Here is a 25,255-nt window from a genome sequence, read left to right as displayed (position 1 = left end):
CCAGATTCCTGTTCATCTTCCAATGCCTTCCTATCTTCATCCCTAAGTTCTTCTTTAAGCGGGTGAACAAGATCATCTCGGGATTCGTATGTATCGAGAGCGCAGTGGGGGAGGGGGTGGGCTGTTGCTGCCGAACTTTTGCAGCTACTATTGGGCGGCTATCATAGCCATGATTTTGAAATGGGTATTGGGGGAGGGGTCGGCGTGGGAGCGGTTAGAGGCGGCCTCATGCAAAGGTACCAGCCTAGGGGCACTTGTAACGGCGCCTCTGCCTTTCTCGCCGGCCCGCTACTCCTCCAGTCCGGTGGTGGTGGTGGCATTAAAGATCTGGGGTCAGTGGAGAAGGCACGGGGGGGGGGGGCGGTTGAGGGAGCCTCAGTCTGGACCCCGATACGCAACAATCACAGATTTGTCCCGGGCAAGATAGATGGAGGGTTTCAAAGCTGGCATAGGGCAGGCATTAAAAGGATGGGGGACCTGTTCATAGACGGGACCTTTCCCAGCCTGAAAGTGCTGGAGGAGAAATTCAGTTTGCCCCCTGGAAATGCTTTCAGATACCGTTCAGGAAGCGCCTTTCTGAAAAAACAGGTGGTGTCACTTCCGCTGCTACCCCCACACAGGATACAGGATAGGGTGGTCTCCGGCACCTGGGTAGGGGAGGGGAAGGTGTCAGACATCTACCAAGAACTGCAGGAGGCGGAGGAAGCCCCAGTGGAGGAACTTCAGGGCAAATGTGAGGAGGAGCTCGGCGGGGAGCTAGATGCGGGCCTGCGGGCGGATGCCCTAAACAGGGTCAATTCCTCCTCATCATGTGCCAGGCTTAGCTTAATCCAGTTTAAGGTGGTCCACCAGGCACACATGACGGCAACCAGGATGAGCAAGCTCTTTGGTGTTGAGGATAAGTGTGCGAGGTGTGCGGGAAGCCCTGCAGACCATGCCCATATGTTCTGGGCATGCCCGGCTCTTAAGGGATTCTGGCAGGGTTTTGTTAAGGCATTGACCAAGATCTTGGACACGGGCGTGGTGCCGAGTCCAGAGATAGCGATCTTTGGTGTGTCAGATGATCCGGGAGTTCAGGAAGCGAAAGAGGCTGACATACTGGCCTTTGCCTCCCTGGTAGCCCGTAAACGGATCCTTTTAATGTGGAGGGACTCGAAGCCCCCGAGTGTAGAGACCTGAGTTAGTGACATGGCTGGTTTTCTCAGTCTCGAGAAAATAAAGTTTGCCTTGAGAGGGTCCATGGCTGGGTTCTCTCGGAGGTGGCAGCCGTTCCTTTACTTTCGAGGAGAGCAGTAATGTTCAGCAGCAGCATCCCGGGGGAGGGGGGGGGGTCGTTACATTGTACTGTTCTTTTCTTTGTATATATGGATAACTTTTATTTTATTTTGTTATGTTAATGGTTGTGCACGGTTATGCAAAAATTATGTTTTTGACAAAAATGTTGAATAAAAATAATTTTTAAAAGAAAAGAACGGTCATATACTTTTATTTAAAACTGTAAGAAAAAACAGCTTTAATAATAAATTAGTATATTTATTACTCTGGGACATAATAGTGTTGGGTTGTATTTTTGCATCAACCTGAACCAGCTGTACAACTGGACAGCTGTAGTGGCTGTGGTCTTAGTGCCATGCGCAAAATGAAACAGAAAATATGAATGTAATTTTAAAAATAACAACTTTGAAATGCAAATGCTCGGTGTTTTGGAAAATATGAACATTTTATTCAAGCTGGATATAAACGCCTGGGACTGAATAATCTGCCAGGGCACTGAGAGCGGGTTCCACACACAGAAATTGGTGGCCTTCTGACTTCCGGACCCACCTTCAAAGCGCATCTGATTGGGCTTGTTACTTTCTGGGGCAGGTTTGAGGCTTTCATCCCGTCCAATCAGTGTTGCAGGACGAGATGGCTTGCCTCCAAGGTCATTTGCCCTGACCTGAAATGAGGTCATGATCAATAATTTAAAGGGCTCCCTGACATGGGAGAGTTTCAGGGGCCCCAGCAAATTCAGGCTTGGCTCACAGTTTGAAGGGTAATTTGGAATTAAGCTATTTGCAGGCTTTTAAAGCGAGTGTACATTATTATCAGTTCTGCTGTCTCCAAGCCTTGGTACTGATTAGAGGTGGCAATCGTTTCGAACCTGAACAAGTTGTCTAGTTATTGCATATTTCCTTCCAGAGATGCCTGTGCCATTGGAGCCAGGGAAGAAGCGGAGAAGCAAAGAGATGTGCCAAACCAACCCCTCGATTTAATGTGGATTCCCTCAGGGCTCTCCTAGCTGAGAGGTGAGTGGAGGGGCAGCAGCAGGATACAATGAAGCTGGTAAATATAGTTTAGACATTGAAATCCTGTCAAGCTTGATCATTGGAAGCTTCAGATGATCGTTCAAGTGTGCACTATGTCTGCAGAGTCTCATCTCTCATGGTGGATGTGAATAATGTTGTTGAGCATATTGTTGTTGCGCTGATGGCAAGATCTGTGGTGTTCACTGATCCCTTTACTTATGTCCCTTTGTCACTGTTGAAGCCTCTTCAGCTCACCCTCCCATGATCTCTTCCCTCACAGACCATAATACCCTCATCACGATCTCTACCCCTACCACCACAACACTCCTATAATCTCCAACGCCTGATTTCCATCACTCCTGTGCATTCTGCTCCACGTGCACTCTGCTCCAGCAATGTCTGACACCATTGCACTGCTCTCTATCTCCAACACGATATCTTGCCAAGCTCAATCAGTCCCCTAGGACCGTAAACTAATTTAACCATAATCTTCTCTTCAACTACCATCTCTCGTACTTCTCATCCATGATTACCTGATTACCTCTTACTCCCTGACCACAATCTCTCCAGCCCCAACGTCATGTCTCCTCCCCAACCATGATCTCTCTTTCCCCCAAACACAAATTCTCCCCCCCCCCAATCGCCCAACTACCATCCCTCTTTTTATCCCCACCCCTCCACAACAATTTATTTCCAACCTGACCATGGTTAAGTTGGAGAAGCTGGAGTTGTTCTCTTTGGAGCAAAAGAGATTGAAGAGTGATTTAATAGGAGGTGTACAAGATTATGATAGGTTGTACTGGGGGATATGTGGAAGAAACTTTTTACGCATTGTGTGATAGTGAGCATGGTGGAAGCAGAGATAATGAATTATTCCAAAAGGAAATTGTACGGGCATTTGAAGGAAATAAACTTGTAGTGCGATAGCGATAGAGCAGGGGAATGTGACTGACTCGACTCCTCCACAGAAAGCTGGCGCAAACTTGATGGGCTGAATGGCCTCCTTCTGTGTCATAAACAGCTCTAGCATGCCACATAGAAAGTATGACAAATGGAGTATTTTAGGAATATTGGCATCTAAATATCAGGGCAATTTAGGGGTTAAAAGAGTGGGGTTATAGTGTGTAAGACTGCAGTGGTCATGTTTTTAAAAATAATTTAGTTTTGCAGGGCCTTGGAGCTTTTAAGAGCCAGGAGGTGAAATTGACCAGAGGAATGTGGTTTACAGTCTGGGCTAGTGCACTGTGGTTTGACTGGGGAAAGTTCTTGGGGAGTTATTGTGCTTTCAGCCGGGAGAGTGGAGTTGTTTGCAGCTTGGAGAGATGACATCATTGCTGGGTGGCGCTAAGGGATGCACAGACATTTTGAAAAAGCTTTGGAGAGGAGTTGAAGTCCGATCTGTCTGACACTGAGTCCACAATTCTCTCACAGTAGGATAGTTGGAAAAAGAGTAATAACATTTAAAGTAGAGAAGTATTGTCCAAGGACAAGGAAGAAACTGAAATACACCATGTAAACCAGCTTTTTGAAGATATTCAGCCAGAGCTTGAAGGGATTCTGACAGTAGCCAAATCTGTTCTGTAAGGCAAGTATTAGTCTATGCCATGCTGATTTTAAGGTGGATTGAGAGCTGTATTTTTATTTTCTTGTTGTTTAATGGGGAATTGAGTAGTCGTGTTTAAAGGGTAATTTTAAGCTATTTTTTGGGGTGTGAAATTAAAGAATTTAATGTTGTATTCCTAATAAAGATTTGTTTCTAAAATCCAAATCCCTATTTCTTCATGCAATCACTCCTGGAGTGAATCGTTCTTTCCACAGTCTTACAAATAAACTAAAATATTGGGGTTTCGCTCCAGTATCGTAGCCACCGTTGGGGTCTGATCTGGGAAATGAATGTTCTTACAGACCGATTTGTAATTCACTGCCAGCACAATAAACAAACTGAGTTTGTTAAACATCAACTTATGTCATGATGTATATAGCCCACTTCTGGAATTTGGTTTACATATCGATGAACACGGGACGGTCTTGTTGGGCAGTGGGTAGCAGCCCTACCTCTGAGCCAGAAGCTCCAGGTACAGGTCTCAGTTTAGGATTTGATGGCAATGGAATGTACATTCATAATGTGGCCAGAGTCTGGCACATACAGGGTTAATGTAGGATGAGTACAGTACTGCCCACAGTGAATTGAGAAGGCACATGACACAAATCCAGGGGCAGTAAAGTGTTGAGCAGAGACATGAAAAGACCTAAGCATGGAGACAGCTCCTCGTTTGTACCCATTGCTGTACATGTGTAAATAGTTTTACTTGTTAATAAAGACTTACAGTTAATCTACTGAAAAGATTTCTTCAAGAGATAACGTTCTGTAACCAACAACCTCCCAACATAGTGACAGCTGGGAATCAAAAATCCTCAACCTCACTAAAATGCTGAAACAAGCCAAAATACTGGAAGACTAAGAAAATAATTTGACGCAAGTTCTGACCTAACAGAAGCTCCTAACAGAAACTGAAGTTGCTGAGAAAATTTGCCAGAAAAGCTCCAGACGAAAGGCTTGGAAGCTGAAGGCAGAGATTTATACTGCAGAAGAGGACTCCATTGAATCTCACTTAGAAGTCTGGCTTCAGAGCTGCAGAGTCCACAGAGCCTGCATGATTGAGCTAAATCTTTTAAAGTTCCAGGCTGCAGCTAGTCCTGAGAACACATGCCATGATTCAGTGTCAGAGGCGTCATCGAAAGAAAGCCTATTGCTAAAACCTGATTTCCCCAGTCGGAGTTCCAACATGTGGCCTCCGAATTCATAAGACAAAATAATTAAGTATTTAAATCTCTCGGGAACATTGTGACTGCCCAGCTCAGAAAATGACAAGCCTAACTTTAAATTTGAATGCCTTGTTCCTCTGCAGAGCAACACATGGAAATAAGGAAGTCGGCAAAGCTTTGACAAAGGGTCATCTGGACTCGAAACATTAGCTCTTTTCTCTCCCTACAGATGCTGCCAGACCTGCTGAGATTTTCCAGCATTTTCTCTTCTCGTAATCCAGAGACCCAGGTGACCCGGATGAGTCCCGCCATGGTGAAATTTGAATTCAATTTTTAAAAATCTGGAATTAAAAGTCTAAAGATGACGATGAAACCCTTTCTGATTGTCATAAAATCCCACTTGATTCACTCAGGTCCCTTAGGGAAGAAAATCTCTCTGTCCTCCCTACCTGGTTTGGCCTACATGCGACTCCAGACCCACAGCAATGTGGTTGATTCTTAAATGCCCTCCGAGATGGGCAATAAATGCTGGCCCAGCCAGCGACACCCACACCCATGGACGAATAAAAAGAAAGTACATCCCAATGCTTCCACTGTAACAGGATGGAACATTATGGCAATCTGTGCAAGTCAAAAACTCCAGAAACACACAGAATACCCAAAGTAATCCACAAGGCTGAGGCCTAAAACACTGAAGACACATAGCCAAGCTTCTTGGGTGAGGTCAAGGATTGTGGTTTCTCATTCTGGAATGCAGGTATCTTTGAGTCAATGGCTATCTTACAAATTTTAACTTAGATTCTGGTACTAACACGACAGTCCTGTCAGGCAAGGAATCATAGCCCAAAGACCTCTGGCTTCGAACAAGAGACATTTCACTTCATAGGGCATGGGAGTCTGACTCCTGGTTAGCGGCATGATCTGGAACCACAGAAACATAGCTTTGAACTGATATGCATCTTCCATAACCAGCCTTTCTGTCTCCTGCATAGGGATGCCTGCACAACCTTGGATCTTCCCCAAATGGCAGAGGATATCCATACAACCACTTTCGTCAGTTAACCAGAAATGCATGGTCCCAAATACTAGAGGGTATTCAGATTTGGACTTCAGCTTTGAACTCTCCTCTCTTGTGGAACAGGTTTGTCCATTCTCATTGCAGATCCCAGAAAACCCCCAGTGCTCAAATCACTCTACTGTTCATAAGAAAATCATGCCACCTCCATTAGAATTGGTACAAGAGATGAGTGATCAATAGTCCGAGAAGCCTCTGCCTCCAACTACAAAGATTGTAAAGCTGGTCAACACAGCAACCACTGCTCAAACACTGCAGCTTCCATCCAGCAGGCCAGGACTAGAGGTGCTGCTGGAACATGGTCATAGTCTCCCACCATCGACAAGGAAAAACAGAGGTGAGCATGCAACCAAACCTTCTTCTTGCCACAGGAACACTTTTCCTGAGCCACAAAGGATATTGAGAGAGCCTGCATATAGAAAGAAGAAAAGGACGCGACATGGAGATGTGCACAATGTTCCTCCACCACAGAAGAAAACAGCAACCACTGACCAACGCAACAGCCGAACCAACTAAGTGCAGTTCAACATGAAATTGTTGGAATTCCAAGGAATGGAAGACAAGAATGACAGCATAACCAAAAGCAGTCCAACCTCAAAGCGAAGAGGAAGAACCAGAAACAACAGAGCCTACCACCGCTCCAACAGAGCAGCGAACGAGAGATGGAAGGATTATAAGGCCTTCAGACCGCCTTTAAATTCAAGGACTTGAGGGAGAGAGATGGGGCAGTAAGAATGTTGTAATAATGTTAATACAGTAATAGCAATAATGTGGTAACAACAATGTAAATGCATGAGACTGATAACAGTGTAAGACATGAAGTAAACTCGTGCAACTCCAATACATTGGGTAAAGTCTTGGGGGAAGGATAGGTTAAGGGTCTGGCACATACAGAGTTTATGTGGGACTGAGTACAGTACTGCCCATACAGTGATGTAAGAAGGCACATGTCCCAGACCTAGAGGTCAGCGAGATGTTGATCAGAGACATGAAAAGACCTAAGCACGGAGATAGCTCCTGTACCCTTTACTATACATGTGTAAATAATTTATTTGTTAACATAACTTACAGTTAACCTTATGTTAACCTTATGAAGACTAATAATAATAGTAATAATTTTTATTGTCACAAGTAGGCTTACATTGGCACTGCAATAAAGTTACTGGGAAAATCCCCTCGTCACAACATTCCGGCGCCTGTTCAGGTACACAGAGGGAGAATTCAGAATATCCAATTCACCTAACAGCACGTCTTTCGGGACTTGGGGGAGGAAACCGGAGCACCCGGAGGAAACCCACGCAGACACAGAGGGAGAATGTGCAGACACCACACAGACAGTAATCCAAACCGGGAATCGAACCTGGGACCCTGAAGCTATGAAGCAATAGTGCTACCCACTGTGCTACCATGCCGTATTATGAAGACGTCTTTAAAGACACCATTCTGCAATCAATTCCTTTCCAACAGTAGGTACATTCATAATTTGGCCAAACAGGTAGATTGACAGCCTGTGAATCCTTCCAATATGCCTGATGCTAAGAACGTAAGATGGTAAAGTGGTCAGAGTTGAAAAGTTTCCTGGTACCACTGCAGTACTTTGCCAAGCATAATCATGGACCAATCCAGTAGCAGTCCATGGTCGCCAACGTCCTCTTAGGGCTTGGTATCTCAAGGAAGGAGGGTCACATTTGCAACTTTAGCTATGAAAGTCTTATTTTCTCACATCCATTCTAACACTCTGAAATTCTACTTTGGATGATCAATTGGAATACAGTTTGTTTATTGAGTGATCTTATTCATCCCACTGTCTCGATGTTTTTCACTTTTTTTTAAAGTTGAAATCAGATACATATTCTTTGTCATGGTACATTGAATGTTGCATGCCAATGTATCCACTGAGAAGTTTATAAATGTCTGTACATTTTGCACAGAGGGTTGGTTGAATATGGCAACACCTATTTCTTGCCAGGGAGCAAGTCTAAATTGGGCAATCAGGAAGGCTTGCTAGGCTCACAAAATATATTTACCAAGAGAGCAACTGAAATTCTTTTTAAGGAGTGTAAATAGGTATACGTAATTTCAATGTTACTGCAGCATCATTAGGGTTGAAAGAAATTAAGATAATTTATTCATTGCCATTTGATTTTCTCCCAGAGTTTGAAGAGATCTCATTCTTGTTCCACCTAAAACATGTAGTGCCAGTTTTCGACTTGGTCACAATATTTCCATCTGCTACTGGTGTTGTTGACTCACTAGATTGGACCGTGTACACCTACTTCATTCTTCAGATTTATTGCTGCACACTCAGCCCAGGAGTATCCCATTAAAATTATAGATAAATCTTCTCCCAGGTGTTTGCCTGTTCCTCTTTGCTGCCTTTTTGCTGCCAAATCCTCAAACCCAGAATAAAAACCAAGCTGAGGTGATTTCCCGGCATTCTCCCCCCACAATGTCTTAAAGATTGATTTAGTCAAGGTTGCTTGACATATTGTCAAATCGTCGAAACTAATACACTGCGCTCAATGTTCAACATTCGAATATAATAAATCTACAATTATAATTTATCACAACTCAAAGTTAACACATTTTGTACCCTGAAACAGAACGCATGGTACTTTTGCTGACAGTCACATTTATAATTAAATGGGCGTTGTAACTGCGAATAGATTTACCAATATGTATTCAAAGAACAAAGAACAATACAGCACAAGAACAGGCCATTTGGCCCTCCTGTTTCGGTCACTAGCACCCTTTGCCAAAACCCTCTACACTTCCTAGTGCCATATCCCTCTACACATCATCATATCCACGGATTTGTCGAGATGCCTTTTGAACACCGGTAATGTATCTGCTTCCACAACCTTCCCTGGTCGCGCGTTCCAGGCACTCAGAACCCTCTGTGTAAAAAACCTGTCTCACACACCGCCTCTGAACTCACATCTCCTCTGAACTTTGCCCCATGGACTTTAAACCTATGCCTCCTGGTGACTGACCCCTCCACCCTGGGAAAGAGTGCCTGCTATCCAGTCCATTGATGCCCCTCATAATCTTGTAGACCTCTATCAGGTCACCTCTCAACCTCCGTCGTTTTAATGAAAACAGTCCGAGTCTATTCAGCCTCTCCGCATAGCTAACACCCTCCAGACCAGGAAAAATCCTGGTAAATCTCCTCTGCGCCCTCTGCATAGCCTCCACATCCTTCTGGTAGTGTGGTGACCAGAATTGTGCGCAATATTCCAAGTGTGGCCTTACCAAGGTTCTATACAACTTTGGCATGACTTGCCAGTTTTTATACTCGATGCCCCGTTCAATGAAGGCAAGCATGCCGTATGCTTTCTTGACTACGTTGTCCACTTGTTACCACTTTCAAAGATCTGTGGATCTGCACGCCCAGAACTCTCTGACTTTCTATATTCCTAAGAGTTTTGCCATTTACTGTATATTTCCCCTCTATATTAGACCTACCAAAATGCATACCTCACATTTGTCTGGATTAAACTCCATTTGTCATTTCTCCGCCCAAGTCTCCAACCTATCTATGCCCTGCTGTATCCTCTGACAATCGTCAACACTATCTGCCACTCCACCAACCTTGGTGTTGTAGCCATTTCAGATGGCCTCCTGCAAAGGACCATGGGAATTATGATCAACCCACGCTCAGACACACTCTGAGCTTGTGTGTGTATTTGCAACCCAGATAGCTAGACGCGATCAAAACCCCCGCTCGTTTGCATTCTAATGGCCCATTTCCCCAGAACAAAAGGACTGTACTCAGCTAACCGGTACAGATGCAGACTAACCGGCGCCACTCCCTTTGCTAAGAAAGCCCAAACAGCCAACGTCAATGACAGCTCAGGACCCACCCACCCATCAAGGCACCTGCCCCTTTATTGGCCAAAATCGAAGGCAGTGATCGAAGCCTGTCGAATTATTGGGTCCAAAGCTAAGGACCGCCCCAAAGAGCGCGAAATCCCAGAGGGATAAAAAGAGACACAGCCATGTGTTCGGTCTCTCTTGGCCCCGGCCTACACCTAAAACCATTACAACCAGCAGACGAGTTCAAGACCAATGATCGCTACCAGACAGATGAGCCCAGCAGAAACAAAGCCACTTCTTCTACCCAGTCACGCAAGATCCGAACAAAGGCCTTGTCCATCTGCAAAGAGCCGGATGCACTGAAGTTAAGTCTAGGTTATTGTAGTTGTTAGATGTGGGGCGAAATTCTCCGTAATCGGCGCGATGTCCGCCGACCGGCGCCAAAAACGGCGCAAATCAGTCCGGCATCGCGCCGCCCCAAAGGTGCGGAATCCTCCGCATCTTGAGCAGCCGAGCCCTAACCTTGAGGGGCTAGGCCCACGCCGGACTGATTTCCGCCCCGCCAGCTGGCGGGAAAGGCCTTTGGTGCCCCGCCAGCTGGCGCGGAAATGACATTGCCGGGCGGCGTATGCGCGGGAGCGTCAGCGGCTGCTCACGGCATCCCCGCGCATGCGCAGTGGAGGGGGTCTCTTCCGCCTCCGCCATGGTGGAGACCGTGGCGAAGGCGGAAGGAAAAGAGTGCTCCCATGGCACAGGCCCGCCCGCGGATCGGTGGGCCCCGATCGCGGGCCAGGCCACCGTGGGGGCACCCCCCGGGGCCAGTTCGCCCTGCGCCCCTCCCCAGGACCCCAGAGCCCACCCGCGCCTTGTCCCGCCGGTACGAGAGGTGGTTTAATCCACGCCGACGGGACAGGCATTCCAGCAACGGGACTTCGGCCCATCCGGGAGACCCGGCGGGGGTTCGGAGAATCCCGCTCGTGGTTTAACTTGTAGTGTTTTATGTTGCATGTCGAAGTAATTCTTGTGTGTAAATAAACTATCTTTGAACTTGAACTGATTAACTGGTCCTTTGATCTTTGATTGATATCCGGTAAACCCTTGTGGTGGTATCATTTGATACCTGGCGACTTTGAAAAGCAATATTATCATTAATAACTGCCATTTCTAGTTAATTTAGCAACATTATTGGTGACGCTGGTGGGATAGAATTCCACTCATTAAAAAGAGCAATAGTGTCATATCATAGAATTTACAGTACAGATGGAGGCCACTCAGCCCATTGAGTCTGCACCAGCCCCCGGAAAGAGCACCCCACCCAAGCCCACACCTCCACCTCATCCCCACACCCCAGTAACCCAGCCTAACCAGGACACTAAGGGCAATTTATCATGGCCAATCCACCTAAACTGTACATCTTTGGACTGTGGGAGGAAACCAAAGCACCCGGAGGAAACCCACGCAGACATGGGGAGAATGTGCAGACTCCGCACAGACATTGACCCAAGCCGGGAATCAAACCTGGGACGTTGGAACTGTGAAGCAACTGTGCTACCGTGCTGCCCTTGAACTTACTAATCAGACCAGCTACATTTGCCTCCAAATCATTTTTGTATACTACAAAAAGGCCCCAGCACAGATCCCTGTGAAGCACCACTAGTCACAACCTTCCATTCAGAAAACACATTTCTACTGCTACCCTTTGCCTTCTGTGACTGAGCCAGTTCTGTATCTATCTTGCCACCTCACCTCTGATCACGTGTGACTTCACCTTTTGTACCAGTCTGCCATGAGGCACTTTGTCAAAGGCTTTACTGAAGTTCATGTAAATAATATCCACCGCCCTCTCACAATCATCTTTGTCACCTCGTCAAAAAACTTGATCAAGTTAGTGAGGTACGTGCTCCCCTTCACAAAGCCATGCTGTCTATCGCCAATGAGTTCATTTATTTCCAAATGGGTATAAATCCTGCCCCTGTGAATTCTCTCCAATAATTTACCTCACCGGCCTATAGTTTCCAGGATTATCCCTGCCACCTTTCTTAAGCAGCGGTACCACATTAGCTATTCTCCAGTCCTTTGGGATCGCACCTATCGCCAATGAGGATACAAAGATGTCAGTCAAGGCCCCAGCAATTTCCTCCCTTGCTTTCCTCAGTATTCTGGGGTAAATCCCATCCGGCCCAGGAGACTTATCATTTCTGCAGGTCCAGATATGCTGCCCCCTCTTAAATAACAGAAAGAAGTCTTACAACAACAGGTTAAAGTCCAACAGGTTTGTTTGGAATTACTAGCTTTTAGAGCGCAGCTCCTTCATTAGGACTCACCCGATGAGGGAGCCGCACTCCGAAAGCTAGTGATTCCAAACAAACCTATTGGACTTCAACCTGGTGTTGTAATACTTCTTATTGTACCCACCCCATCCAACACCGGCATCTCCACACCTTAAGTAACAGAGTTCTTCCTTAACCCGTGTGGTAAACCACTGTTGCACCTCTATTAGGTGATGTATGGTAGGACCTGTACTACAGGTACGTTGGTAGTCCCTGCCTGCTGGCTCCGCCCACTAGGTGGAGTGTAAATGTGTGTGTCCTCCATGCTGCAGCCATTTTGCCAGCTGCTGTGGGAGGCCACACATCTTCGAGCAATAAAGCCTCAGTTGTATTCAACTCTCGTCTTTGTGAAATTGATCGTGCATCAATTTATTGCTCTAAGATTTTCAAAAGATGGACCTCCGTATCAAGCTGGATCGCCTGCAGCTGGATCCGCATTCAAGCAACGCCAAAAAGCACTTTCAGCACTGGCTAGCTTGTTTCAAGGCGTACATCAACTCGGCACCCAGCCCTGTCTCGGAGGCTCAGAAAATACAGATTCTGTACTCAAGGTTGAGCTCCAAAGTCTTTCCGCTGATCCAGGACGCGCCAAACTACGCCGAAGCCATGACGCTTCTCAAAGAAAATTACGCTCAGAAGACGAATACGCTCTTCGCCAGGCACGTACTCGCCACTCGCTCTCAACTCCCTGGTGAGTCAATAGAAGGCTTCCGGTGGGCCCTAATCCCACTCGTCCGGGACTGTGACTGTCAGGCCATTACGGCCACGGAACATTCAAACCTCCTTATGCGGGACGCGTTTGTTACGGGGATTGGGTCGGACCTCATACGCCAGCAACTGTTGGAAGGGGCCACGCTCGACCTAGCAGAAACAAAGAAGCTTGCGCTCTCTATGATGGTCGCCTCGCTCAACATTCAAGCCTACACCCCAGCTGCGCGGCCCACCCCTCCTCCGCATCGTGGACCCCACAGACGGCCGCCCCAGCGGGGGCCTTACCCAGCCGAGACGCCTGCGCCACGCGCCAGCCAGCGAACCCGGGGGGTCCCCGATGTTACTTTTGCGGCCAGCAGAAACATCCCTGCCAACGCTGCCTGGCCCGCACTGCCCGTTGTAAGGCTTGCGGTAAGAAGGGGCACTTCGCTGCGGTGTGCCAGGCCCGTGCAGTCGCCGCTATCGCCCCCACCCCCCTCGTTTACGGACAATGGGTTCTGCCATCTTCTCCCCCTCAGACCATGCGCGGCCAGTGGGTGCCGGCCGCCATCTTCTCCCCCTCAGATCAAGCGCAGCCAGTGGGCGCCGCCATCTTCCTCTCCGCGCAACACGTGCGGCCCATCGACGCCACGATCTTGTTCAACCCCCACCACGTGCGGCCCATGAGCACCGCCATTTTGTCCTCCTCAAGATCTTCAGGCGCCGCGATCTTGTCTCCCCCACGGCACATGGGCACCGCCAGCGTTCCAGGACCTGTGCCCCCCGGGCTCCCCATCATCCGACACCAGTGATGAGTGACCACAACTCGCCTCAGTGACCATCGACCAGTCTCGTCCGCACAACCTGGCCACCGCATCAACCAGCGTTAAAATCAACGGACACGTGACCTCTTGCCTGCTGGACTTCGGGAGCACCGAAAGCTTCATACACCCAGATACCATAAGGCGTTGCTCCCTCGCGGTACACCCCGCCAACAAAAGAATCTCCCTGCCCTCCGGATCCCATTCCGTGGCGATCCGGGGGTACTGTACGGTCACACTCATGGTCCAGGGCGTAGAATTCAGCGGTTTCCGCCTCTACGTCCTCCCTAACCTCTGCACTGCCCTACTACCTGGCCTGGACTTCCAGTGCAAGCTCAAGAGCCTAACCCTGAAATTCGGCGGGCCCCTACCACCCCTTACTGTGTGCGGCCTCGCGACCCTAAAGGTCGATCCAGCTCCCCTCTTCGCAAATCTGACCTCGGATTGCAAACCCGTCGCCACCAGGAGCGGACGGTACAGCACCCAGGACAGGACCTTCATCAGGTCCGAGGTCCAGCGGCTGCTTCGGGAAGGCATCATCGAGGCCAGCAACAGCCCCTGGAGAGCCCAAGTGGTCGTAGTTAAAACTGGGGAGAAATACAGAATGGTCGTGGACTACAGCCAGACCATCAATCGGTACACACAGCTCGACGTGTACCCCCTCCCACGCATATCTGATATGGTCAATCAGATTGCACAGTACCGGGTCTTCTCAATGGTAGACCTCAAATCCGCCTACCACCAGCTCCCCATTCGTAAATCGGACCGTCCATACACTGCCTTCGAGGCAGACGGTCGCCTCAATCACATCCTCAGTGTTCCTTTCGGCATCATCAACAGGGTCTCGGTCTCCCAAAGGGAGATGGACCGAATGGTCGACCGGTACGGTTTGCGGGCCCCTTTCCATACCTAGACAACATCACCATCTGCGGCCATGATCAGCAGGACCACGATGCCAACCTTGCCAAATTTCTCCACACCGTCACTCTCCTAAACCTCACCTACAACAAGGAGAAGTGCGTATTTAGCACGACCTGCTTAGCCAGCCTCGGCTATGTGGTCCAGAACGGAGTTCTGGGGCCCGATCCCGACCGCATGCTCCCCCTCATGGAGCTCTCCCTTCCCCACTGCTCCAAGGCCTTCAAATGCTGTCTGGGGTTCTTTTCATACTACGCCCAATGGGTCCCAAACAATGCGGACAAGGCTCGCCCACTCATACAGTCCACCCATTTTCCCCTGACAGCCGAGGCACAACAGGCCTTCGCCCCTTTCAGAGTCGATATCGCCAAGGCCGGGATGCACGCAGTAGACGAGACGCTGCCCTTTCAAGTAGAGAGCGACGCATCAGACGTCGCCCTAGCCGCCACCCTCAATCAGGCAGGTAGACCCATGGCATTCTTTTCCCGCACCCTTCATGCCTCAGAAATTCGGCACTCATCAGTCAAAAAAGAGGCCCAAGCTATCGTTGAAGCTGTGCGGCATTGGAGGCATTACCTGGCCGGCAGGAGATTCATTCTCCTCACTGACCAACGGTCGGTAGCCTTCATGTTCAATAACACACAGCGGGGCAAGATCAAGAATGATAAGATCTTGAGGTGGAGGATCGAGCTCTCCACCTACAATTACGAGATTTTGTATCGCCCCGACAAGCTCAACGAGCCCTCAGACGCCCTATCCTGAGGTACATGTGCCAGCGCACAAGTAGACCGACTCCGGGCCCTGCACGACATCCTTTGTCACATGGGAGTCACATGGTTCTACCATTTTATAAAGGCCCACAATCTGCCCTACTCCGTCGAGGAAGTACAGACAATCACCAGGGACTGCCAGGTCTGCGCGGAGTGCAAGCCACTTCTACCTGCCGGACCGTGCGTGCCTGGTCAAGGCCTCCCACTCCTTTGAGCGCCTCAGCATGGATTTCAAAGGGCCCCTCCCCTCCACCGACCGTAACACGTATCTTCTCAGTGTGGTCGATGAGTACTCCAGATTCCCCTTCGCCATCCCATGCCCCGACATGACTTCTGCCACCGTCATCAAAGCCCTCAACACAATCTTCACTCTGTTCGGCTTCCCCGCCTACATCCACAGTGATAGGGGATCCTCATTCACGGTAGCATTGTGTAGCACAATTGCTTCACAGCTCCAGGGTCCCAGGTTCGATTCCGGCTTGGGTCACTGTCTGTGCGGAGTCTGCACATCCTCCCCGTGTGTGCGTGTGTTTCCTCCGGGTGCTCCGGTTTCCTCCCACAGTCCAAAGATGTGCAGGTTAGGTGGATTGGCCATGATAAATTGCCCTTAGTGTCCAAAATTGCCCTTAGTGTTGGGTGGGGTTACTGGGTTATGGGGATAGAGTGGCGGTGTGGACCTTGGGTAGAGTGCTCTTTCCAAGAGCCGGTGCAGACTCGATGGGCCGAATGGCCTCCTTCTGCACTGTAAATTCTATGAAATTCTATGAGTGATGAGCTATGTCAGTTCCTGCTCAGCAGGGGTATCGCCTCCAGCAGGACGACAAGCTATAACCCCCGGGGAAACGGACAGGTGGAGAGGGAGAACGGGACGGTATGGAGGGCCGTACAACTGGCCCTACGGTCCAGGAATCTCCCGGCCTCTCACTGGCAGGATGTCCTCCCTAATGCACTACACTCCATTCGGTCACTACTGTGCACCGCCACTAGCAACACACCCCATGAACGTCTTTTTGCCTTCCCCAGGAAGTCCACATCCAGGGTGTCGCTCCCGACTTGGCTCGCAGCTCCAGGACCCGTCCTGCTCCATGGGCACGTCCGACTCCACAAGGCAGACCCGTTGGTGGAGAGGGTGCAATTGCTCCATGCAAACCCCCAGTATGCCTACGTGGCGTACCCCACCAGCCGCCAGGATACTGTCTCCCTCAGGGACCTGGCACCAGCAGGTTCCACACACACACACCCCTCCTGCCCAGCGCCACCCTCCCCTCCCCCGGAGCTCCCAGCAGCGACCCCCCCAGAACCATCCATCCTCCCCCTGCCCACGCCCGAGGATGAAGAGGATTTCGGCACGCTCCCGGAGTCACCAAACATCAGACCAGCATCGGCATTGCCGCCACCACTACGTCACTCCCAGCGGCACATCAAGGCCCCGGACCGGTTAAACCTCCAACTGGTCCACTGGACTTCAAAAGACATTTTTTTTCTCTCAAAGATTGTAAATGTAAAACCCATTTGTTGTATATAGTTCTCCACCACCCCCGCCGGACTCAATTTTAACAGGGGGTGATGTGGTCAACCACTGTTGCACCTCTATTAGGTGATGTATGGTAGGACCTGTACTACAGGAATGTTGGTAGTCCCTGCCAGCTGGCTCCACCCAGTAGGCGGAGTATAAATGTGTGTGTCCTCCATGCTGTAGCCATTTCACCAGCTGCTGTGGGAGGCCACACATCTTCGAGCAATAAAGCCTCCGTTGTATTCCACTCTTGTCGTTGTGCAATTGATCGTGCATCAACCTGAGTAAATTTGTACTAATGATATGCCATTTGAACACTTGGTGTGTGTGGGGTGCAGGAACGGGAGCATGGGGCTTGGCTGTGGGACTTCCGTGCCCTGTGGCCGCCAAAGGGTGTGGTGCTTTATTGACCCTTGTAATCACATTTTGGTCTGACGTTTTAAGTTTCATATGCTCTTTAGTTTTGTTTTTAAGGTAGTATCCCTTTAAGGGGCTTGCCTCCTTTTAACTTGTCCCTCAGTTTGTTTAATTTAGTTGATTTGGTTCAATCCACCTGGAGTTCGGCTGTGCAGATCCCACGAACGGCTTTCCACTTTCTTGACACTTATGCCACCAGAGTGTGAGCGAGAAAGTGTGTGAGGGGGTGCGCTTGGGAGAAGGAAAGACCGTCTTTCTGGGTGATGAGAAAGGGGTTGGTGGGACCAAACGTGGGACAAAAAAAAATCAGAGGCATAAGGGAGAGGGAGAGTGTAGCCTTCCTCAACAAATACTGCTGGAATCACCAGCCCCCGGCCAGCATGGAGGGTGAGGTCTAGCTGTGGACAGTAAAATGCATGAAGTGGGGGGTGGGGGGGGGGGGGGGGAGTGAAAGCTGCATCCTCTCTGTCTCGTTACACAGCAGCAAAGCAGGAACGAACCCCGGCGGCTCTTTGCAACATCGCGGCTCCGGCTTCACTCACTCACCCACCCAGCTGCGGCGTGGTCACCAGTGGCTCCGGCCCCTCCGTCCTCCACCGACAGCCCAGTCACCATGGCGACACAGACGCCCAAACAAACGGCGACTTCCGGTCCAAGTGACTGCGTTCCGGCAGCGACACCTGAACCTTTATTACCGTCCAAACTGCCAGGACTGTGGAAAGAATGGAATCTGCTCCCTCCTCGGCTCTGTAAATCGATGCCTTCGGTATATTCCGGAGCTGTCGGGGGGGGGGGGTAAAGGTTGAGGAGCAGAAAGAGCGACAGCAATTGCATTTTAAACTCAGATTTGTGACATCGGGACATTTATCGCATTTTTAAACCCCTCCGGGCAGGAGGTCCGAATTCCTTGGGGAAGAACAGATGGGGAGGAATATGCTGCAAACTCGTTTGATTACCTTTGCAAATGGAGCATTTAAACCTTTGGTGATGCCACCAGTGGGCCAGCGCCAAGATAGGGTCGATTATATATTGTCCAGCATGGGGAAATAACTTTTCTGACAAAGTGGTTGGGGCAGGCTCAGTTATTTCTCACAGAAGCTTATGCACACTGCTCCATGTTGGCCAGTTTTTGTTCGGTTAGTTTGCATCAATTTCAATCTCCAACTTGTATTTTTTATAGTCTTTATAATAATAACCTTTATTGTCACAAGTAGGCTTGCATTGAAATTACTGTGAAAATCCCCTCGTCGCCATATTCCGGCGCCTGTTCGGGTACACAGAGGGAGAATTTGGAATGTCCAAATTACCAAACAGCAGGTCTTTCGGGACTTGTGGGAGAAAACCGAAGCAGAAACCCAAACAGACATGGGGAGAACGTGCAGACTCCACACAGACAGTTACCCATGCCTGGAATCAAACCTGGGACCCTGGAGCTGTGAAGCAACAGTACTACCCACAGTGCAACCTGTCATAATATCCACTCATGTATATAATGAGATGCAGACAGGCAGTGATTGACACACAGGATAACCAATAAACACACACAACACACAACAACCAATCACCAGATAGGACACCACCACTATAAAGCACACAGGGCATTAAGACACTCCCTCTCGCTACAGGACACAGCTACTGAGATAGTAAGAGTGCACAAGCCAGTGAGCACTATCACCATGAGGTAGAGAGTTAGTCTGGTCAAGCCAGTAGGAGGTTATCAGTTAGATTGATTAGAGTGTCAACTCATAGCAGACGATGTACAGCAAGCAGGAAGTTCAATAAAACAGTGTTGGACCATCTCCTGTGTCAGAAGCCTGTTTCTAGTTTCACTGCATTCAGTTGCAAACTACATTGAACCAACTTACTTAACACATCATGGTACCAGAGTGCTATTAATCCTAACGAACCTACCTTGAGTGCATCTGCAATGACCAGCAAGCAGCCATCCAGTGGCATGGAAAAGATCCAGCCTCCTTCGCAACTCCGGATCTCCGGCAACCTCGGCGGCAACTGGAAAGTCTTCAAACAAAAGTTCCTCCTGTACATCGAGGCCTCTGACCTTGAGGCAGCATCAGATGTCAGAAAGATCGCGCTGTTCCTGCCGACTGCGGGGGATCATGCCATCCACATCTATAACTCGCTTATGTTTGCCGATGGCGAAGACAAGACAAAGTTCAAGACAGTTCTGCTGAAATTCGACAGCCACTGCGACATTGAGGTGAATGAGAGCTTTGAACGGTACATCTTCCAACAGAGGCTTTGGGGTAAGGATGAAGCTTTTCAGTCCTTCTTGACCCATCTCCACATCCTAGCGTAGTCATGTAATTATGACTTGACGATTGATTCCATGATCCGGGATCGGATCGTTTTCGGGGTCCAGTCCGACTCCCTGCGAGAGCAGCTCCTCAAAATCAAACAGTTGACCTCCGTCGCGTTGCGAAACGTGAAACGTGCGTTGTCCATAAGCATGCCAGAAATCACTACTCGCGCATCAGGGCAACAGAAACTGCAAAACTGGCCTCCCACAAGGCAGAAAGGGTGCAGGCCGTAGCAAAAATGAAAGGCCTGAGCATGGAGGAGAGAGGCCTCTTTGCGCGCTTTTCTCGGGTCCCCGCGTATGCGCGCCACAACTGGGTGAACGATGAGGCCGAAGACCATGAAGCACATGCGCGAGCGGCGGCCGACTGCACTGCGCATGTGCGATGGCGCCAGAATGTGCTGACGTCAGCCTCATGACGTGTCCGAATTGTGGCTCCTCCCATTTAAAGCAGCAATGTCCAGCCAAACGCAGTCTACAGTGTGGAAAGCCTGGCCACTACGCGGCCTTCTGCCAGCCAGCGATCCCAGCTGCAGCGCAGGCATGTCCGCTGCGTACAACAAGGCATGCAGGATTCTAATCCAGAAAGCACAACGCACCCCGATGCTGACCTCCTCGAGTCTCCATATCGGGTGGGCATCATCACCACACGCGAGTTGGTCTCTACCGTGCCTGCCAACCACCTTTCGATCCTCAGTGTGGATCCTGACGATGAGTGGTGTGCCGTCATCACGGTCAACCAGTCTCGCATCCAATTTAAATTGTACACTGGCGCGTCTGCAAACCTCATCTCACAGTCGGACCTCGACAGCATCCGACACCAACCTAGCATTCTTCCACCAGCCTGCCAGCTCCTTGACTGCAATGGTAATGCCATAGCTGCCAGTGGGTTGTGTCAGCTAGGTGTCTCTCACAAGGCAATCAAGGCGACGTTGAGATTCGAGATCGTCCGGCCTGACAAGGCATCCCTGCTCTATTTTCGCGCATGCAAACTCCTAAATCGACACCAGCGACAGCCTCGCCCAATGCGAATCTCCAAGCTGAGATAGATGTCATTCTCACACAATACCACAGTGCGTTTGATGGGATGGGCACGCTTCCATATCGCTACAAGATATTGCTCAAGCCGAATGTCACCGCAGTCATCCATGCACCACGCCTGGTGCCGGCTCCTCTCCAGGATCGTCTGAAAACGCAGCTATGAGAGCTCCAAGACCAAGGCATCATTTCAAAGGTCACGGAACTCACAGACTGGGTCAGCTCCATGGTCTGCGTCAAGAAACCCTCTGGCGAACTCCGCATTTGCATTGATGCCAAAGACCTGAATCGCAACATCATGCAAGAGCATTACATGATCCCGAAACGTGAAGAATTGACCTGTGAGATGACTCACGCCAAATTCTTTACCAAGCTGGACGCCTCCCGTGGCTTCTGGCAAATTCAGCTGGACGAGTCCAGTCGGAAGCTGTGCACTTTTAACACTCCATTCGGCAGGTATTGCTCCAACCGCATGCCTTTTGGTATCATATCAGCTTCTGAAGTATTTCATCACATAATGGAGCAAATGATGGAGGGCATCGAGGGGGTGCGAGTCTATGTGGCCGACGTGATCATCTGGTCCATGACGGCCGAGGATCACATTGCTCGCCTCAAACAGGTTTTCCAGAGGATTCATGAAAATGGCCTCCTACTCAACAGGACTAAATGCTCGTTTGGGCGGTCCGCTATCAAATCTTTAGGTGACCACATTTCACAGCAAGGTGTGCAACCTGACGCCGACAAGGTGCTGGCAATCAATGCCATGAAGACACCAGAGGACAAAAAGGCGGTCCTCCACTTCCTCGGGATGGTAGATTTTCTCGGAAAATTCATTCCCAACATGACATCCCACACCACGGCCCACCGGCATCTTGTTAAAAAGGTGACAGTGTTCCAGTGGCTTCCCGCACATCAAGCAGGTGGCTTGAGCTGAAGGCGAAGCTCACCACAGCCCCAGTACTGGCGTTCTTTGACCCAACCAAGGATACCAAGATATCCACAGACGCAAGCCAGGACGGCATTGGGCGGTGCTCCTCCAGCGAGACGATTCCTCGTCCTGGGCTCCAGTGGCATATGCCTCCAGGGCCATGACTTCAACCGAACAACGGTATGCCCAGATCGAAAAGGAGTGTCTGGGTCTCCTGACAGGAATAGTCAAGTTTCATGATTACGTATATGGTCTGCCGAAGTTCACGGTGGAAACAGACCACAGGCCTTTAATCCACATAATCCAGAAGGATTTAAATGACATGACACCTTGGCTGCAGCAAATTCTTCTTCATCTCCACCGATGTGACTTCAAACTCGTCTATACACCGGGCAAGGAGCTGATCGTCGCAGATGTCCTATCCCGATCCATCACCATGCCGCGTGAACCGGGCGACTTCATTCGCCACATCGAGGCACAGGTGCAGTTGTGTGCCAGCAACCTCCCAGCCACTGATGAACGAGTTGTCCAGGTACGCGAAGAAACTGCCAAAGATCCTCAACTGCAGCGCGTGATGCAACACCTTGCCCATGGCTGGCAAAAGGGGCAGTGCCCCCAGTTCTTCAACGTTAAGGACGAGTTAACGGTTGTCGAGGGATCCTTCTTAAACTAGATAGAATCGTCATTCCCCAAAGCATGCAAGCCATGCTGCTCAGACAGATCCATGAGGGTCACCTGGGGGTCGAAAAATGTTGACGCAGAGCTCGGCAGGCAGTCTACTGGCCTGGCATCAGCCAGGACATTGCCAACACAGTCCTCAACTGCACAACATCCCAGAAGTTTCAACCAGCTCAGCCCAAGGAAACACTGCAACAGCAGTAGATCGTGACTTCTCCGTGGTCCAAGGTGGTGATAGACCTCTTTCATGCAAATGGGCGTGATTACGTGCTCTTGGTCGACTACTTCTCCAGCTACCCAGAAGTGGTGAAACTGTTGGACCTCACGTCCAAGTCAGTGATTAAAGCCTGCAAAGAGACGTTTGCGAGGCACGGCATACCACTCACAGTAATGAGTGACAACGGCCCATGTTTCTACAGCCAAGAGTGGTCCGACTTTGCACGATCCTACCACTTCAGTCACATCACATCCAGTCCCCATTACCCGCAATCAAACGGGAAGGCCAAAAAAGGGGTCCATATTGTCAAGCGGTTGCTGTTCAAGGCTGCAGACTCAGCCTCGGACTTCAACCCGGTGCTGTTGGCATACAGGGCAACCCCTCTGTCGACTGGTTTGTCTCCGGCGCAGCTGCACATGAACCGCAACCTGAGGACGACTGTTCCAGCCATCCATGTTCCAGACCTTGACCGCCTCACAGTGCTGCAGAAAGTGCAGCGATCCAGGGACCAGCAGAAGATCACGTATGATGCTCATGCCAAGGATCTACCTGCGCTGGCTCCAGACGATGTTGTCCGCGTCCAGTTGCCTGAGGGAGGTTGGTCAGCCCCAGCTATTGTTGTCAGGCAGGCTGCCCCCAGGTCATTTGTTGTCCAAATGGCTGATGGCTCCATTCTACGGCGCAACAGGAGGGCGCTACGAAAAGTTCCCTGCCCACCGCCTGGCCGCACTTCTCCGCATGTCATCGTGCCTCCTCCGGACATCTCGCACCACGAGGCCACCGATCTGGCAGCAATCCCGCCTCTCCATGAGGCCACCGACATGGCAGCAATCCCGCCTGTCGAATTGCCGGCGTCCCCGCCTCCAATTCTGAGGCGATCGCCAAGAATTTATCGCCCACCACAAAGACTGAATCTATAGACTTAAATCTTGTAAATTTTGTTCAGTTTGCTCTGTATTTGTGATGCACGATCAATGACCACTAAAACGAGGTTGTAGTACAACTGAAGGCTTTAATAAGCTAGATGTTTCCCCCAGCAGCTCAGGTACAGAATGAAGGCTGCTGGGGCGGCACGGGTTCTTCTACCCTGCCTATCAGGGCGGAGCTATTATGCACTCTAGCCAATGGCAAGCATACAGGTTCTACCAATGGTACATCAGCCTCTCAGGTACCGTAATACTTATAATACCACAATCTGCACGATAGACACCTTCCCATGTACATATGTTCATTCACTCACCACTTGTATATAATCATGCATGTATATATACTACCACGTTCCAAAATTTACTTCAAAAAGGGGAGATGTCATAATATCCACTCATGTATATAATGAGATGCAGACAGGCAGTGATTGACACACAGGATAACCAATGAACACACACGACACATAACAACCAATCACCAGACAGGACACCATCACAATAAAGCACAGAGGGCATTAAGACTCTCTCTCTCTCTCTCTACAGGACACAGATACTGAGATAGTAAGAGTGCACAAGCCAGTGAGCACTATCACCATGAGGTAGAGAGTTAGTCTGGTCAAGCCAGTAGGAGGTTATCAGTTAGATTGATAGAGTGTCAATTTACAGCAGACTATACAGCAATCAGGAAGTTCAATAAAACAGTGTTGAACCATCTCCTGTGTCAGAAGCCTGTTTCTAGTTTCATTGCATCCAGTTGCAGTCAACGTTGAACCAACTTATTTAACACACCACTACTGTGCTGCCCACGTGTTACTGCAGCGTGTCTTGGAAATCGTTAAATGTGCATGCCTTCTATATGAATAAGGCACAGCTTCTACGCAGCAAAATATCCCATTGCATTTCGCAAAAGGGTAGACAGGATACCAAGCAGCACGTTATGCCAGTAACTGCATGAAGATTTTATTGGCACACCATTTTTGAGGAGTTTTTTGAAGGTCTCAGCAACGTAGAATGAGGGAAGAAAGAATGGGATGGGAGATTCAGGTGGCATGATGATTGAAGGCAGCCTTTCCCACTGGCTAGGGGGGAAATAGTGCACAATGGCCTGAGTCCAAAAGAAGGGAATATATGAATTGGACAAGGGTCTGGAGGAAGTTTCAGAAATAGATTGCAGGTAAGCCATTGTGCTATTTACAACTGATGACTTTGGAGTCAATAAAGGAAAATAAAGCCGCAATAGTCCCATATGACCCTGTTCCAGTGAAGCCCAGCGCAAACTGGAGGAACAGCACCTCACCTTCCGATAAGGCACATTACAGCCTTCCGGACTTAACATTGAGTTCAACAACTTCAGACTGTGAACTCTCCTCCACCTTCACCCCATTTTTATTTCTTTCGGTGTATTGGGACGGCATGGTAGCACAGTGGTTAGCACCAATGCTTCACAGCGCCAGGGTCCCAGGTTCGATTCCAGTTTGGGTCATTGTTCAGGGTCTGCATGTTCTCCCTGTGTCTACGTGTGTTTATCCGGGTGCTACAGTTTCCTCCCACATGTCTTGAAAGATGCGCTTGTTAGGTGAATTGGACATTCTGAATTCTCCCTCAGTGTCCCCGAACAGGCGCCGGAATGTGGCAACCAGGGGATTTTCACAATAACTTCATTGCAGTGTTAATGTAAGCCTACTTGTGACACTAACAAAGATCATTCATAGAATCACAGAATTTCCAGTGCAGAAGGAGGCCA

At 49.4% G+C, this 25,255-nt stretch overlaps 1 protein-coding gene across 3 annotated transcripts in view; it reads right to left on the bottom strand.

Moving 5' to 3' along the window:
* Positions 1-18,132, bottom strand: part of cfap221 (cilia and flagella associated protein 221) — a 287,241-nt gene extending 269,109 nt beyond the window's left edge. For 2 of the 3 annotated variants that reach the window (XM_072473164.1, XM_072473166.1), the window contains exon 1: positions 17,954-18,132. The gene's annotated coding sequence lies outside the window, so the exon portion shown is untranslated. The remainder of the gene's footprint in view (positions 1-17,953) is intronic. The other variant, XM_072473165.1, reaches the window with a different exon arrangement.
* Between the last annotated feature and the right edge of the window lie 7,123 nt (positions 18,133-25,255).

Source organism: Scyliorhinus torazame, chromosome 2 (assembly GCF_047496885.1).
Source record: "Scyliorhinus torazame isolate Kashiwa2021f chromosome 2, sScyTor2.1, whole genome shotgun sequence".
NCBI lineage: Eukaryota > Metazoa > Chordata > Chondrichthyes > Carcharhiniformes > Scyliorhinidae > Scyliorhinus > Scyliorhinus torazame.
Note: the sequence above shows the minus strand (reverse complement) of the source record. Positions and strands in the feature narration are given on the sequence as shown.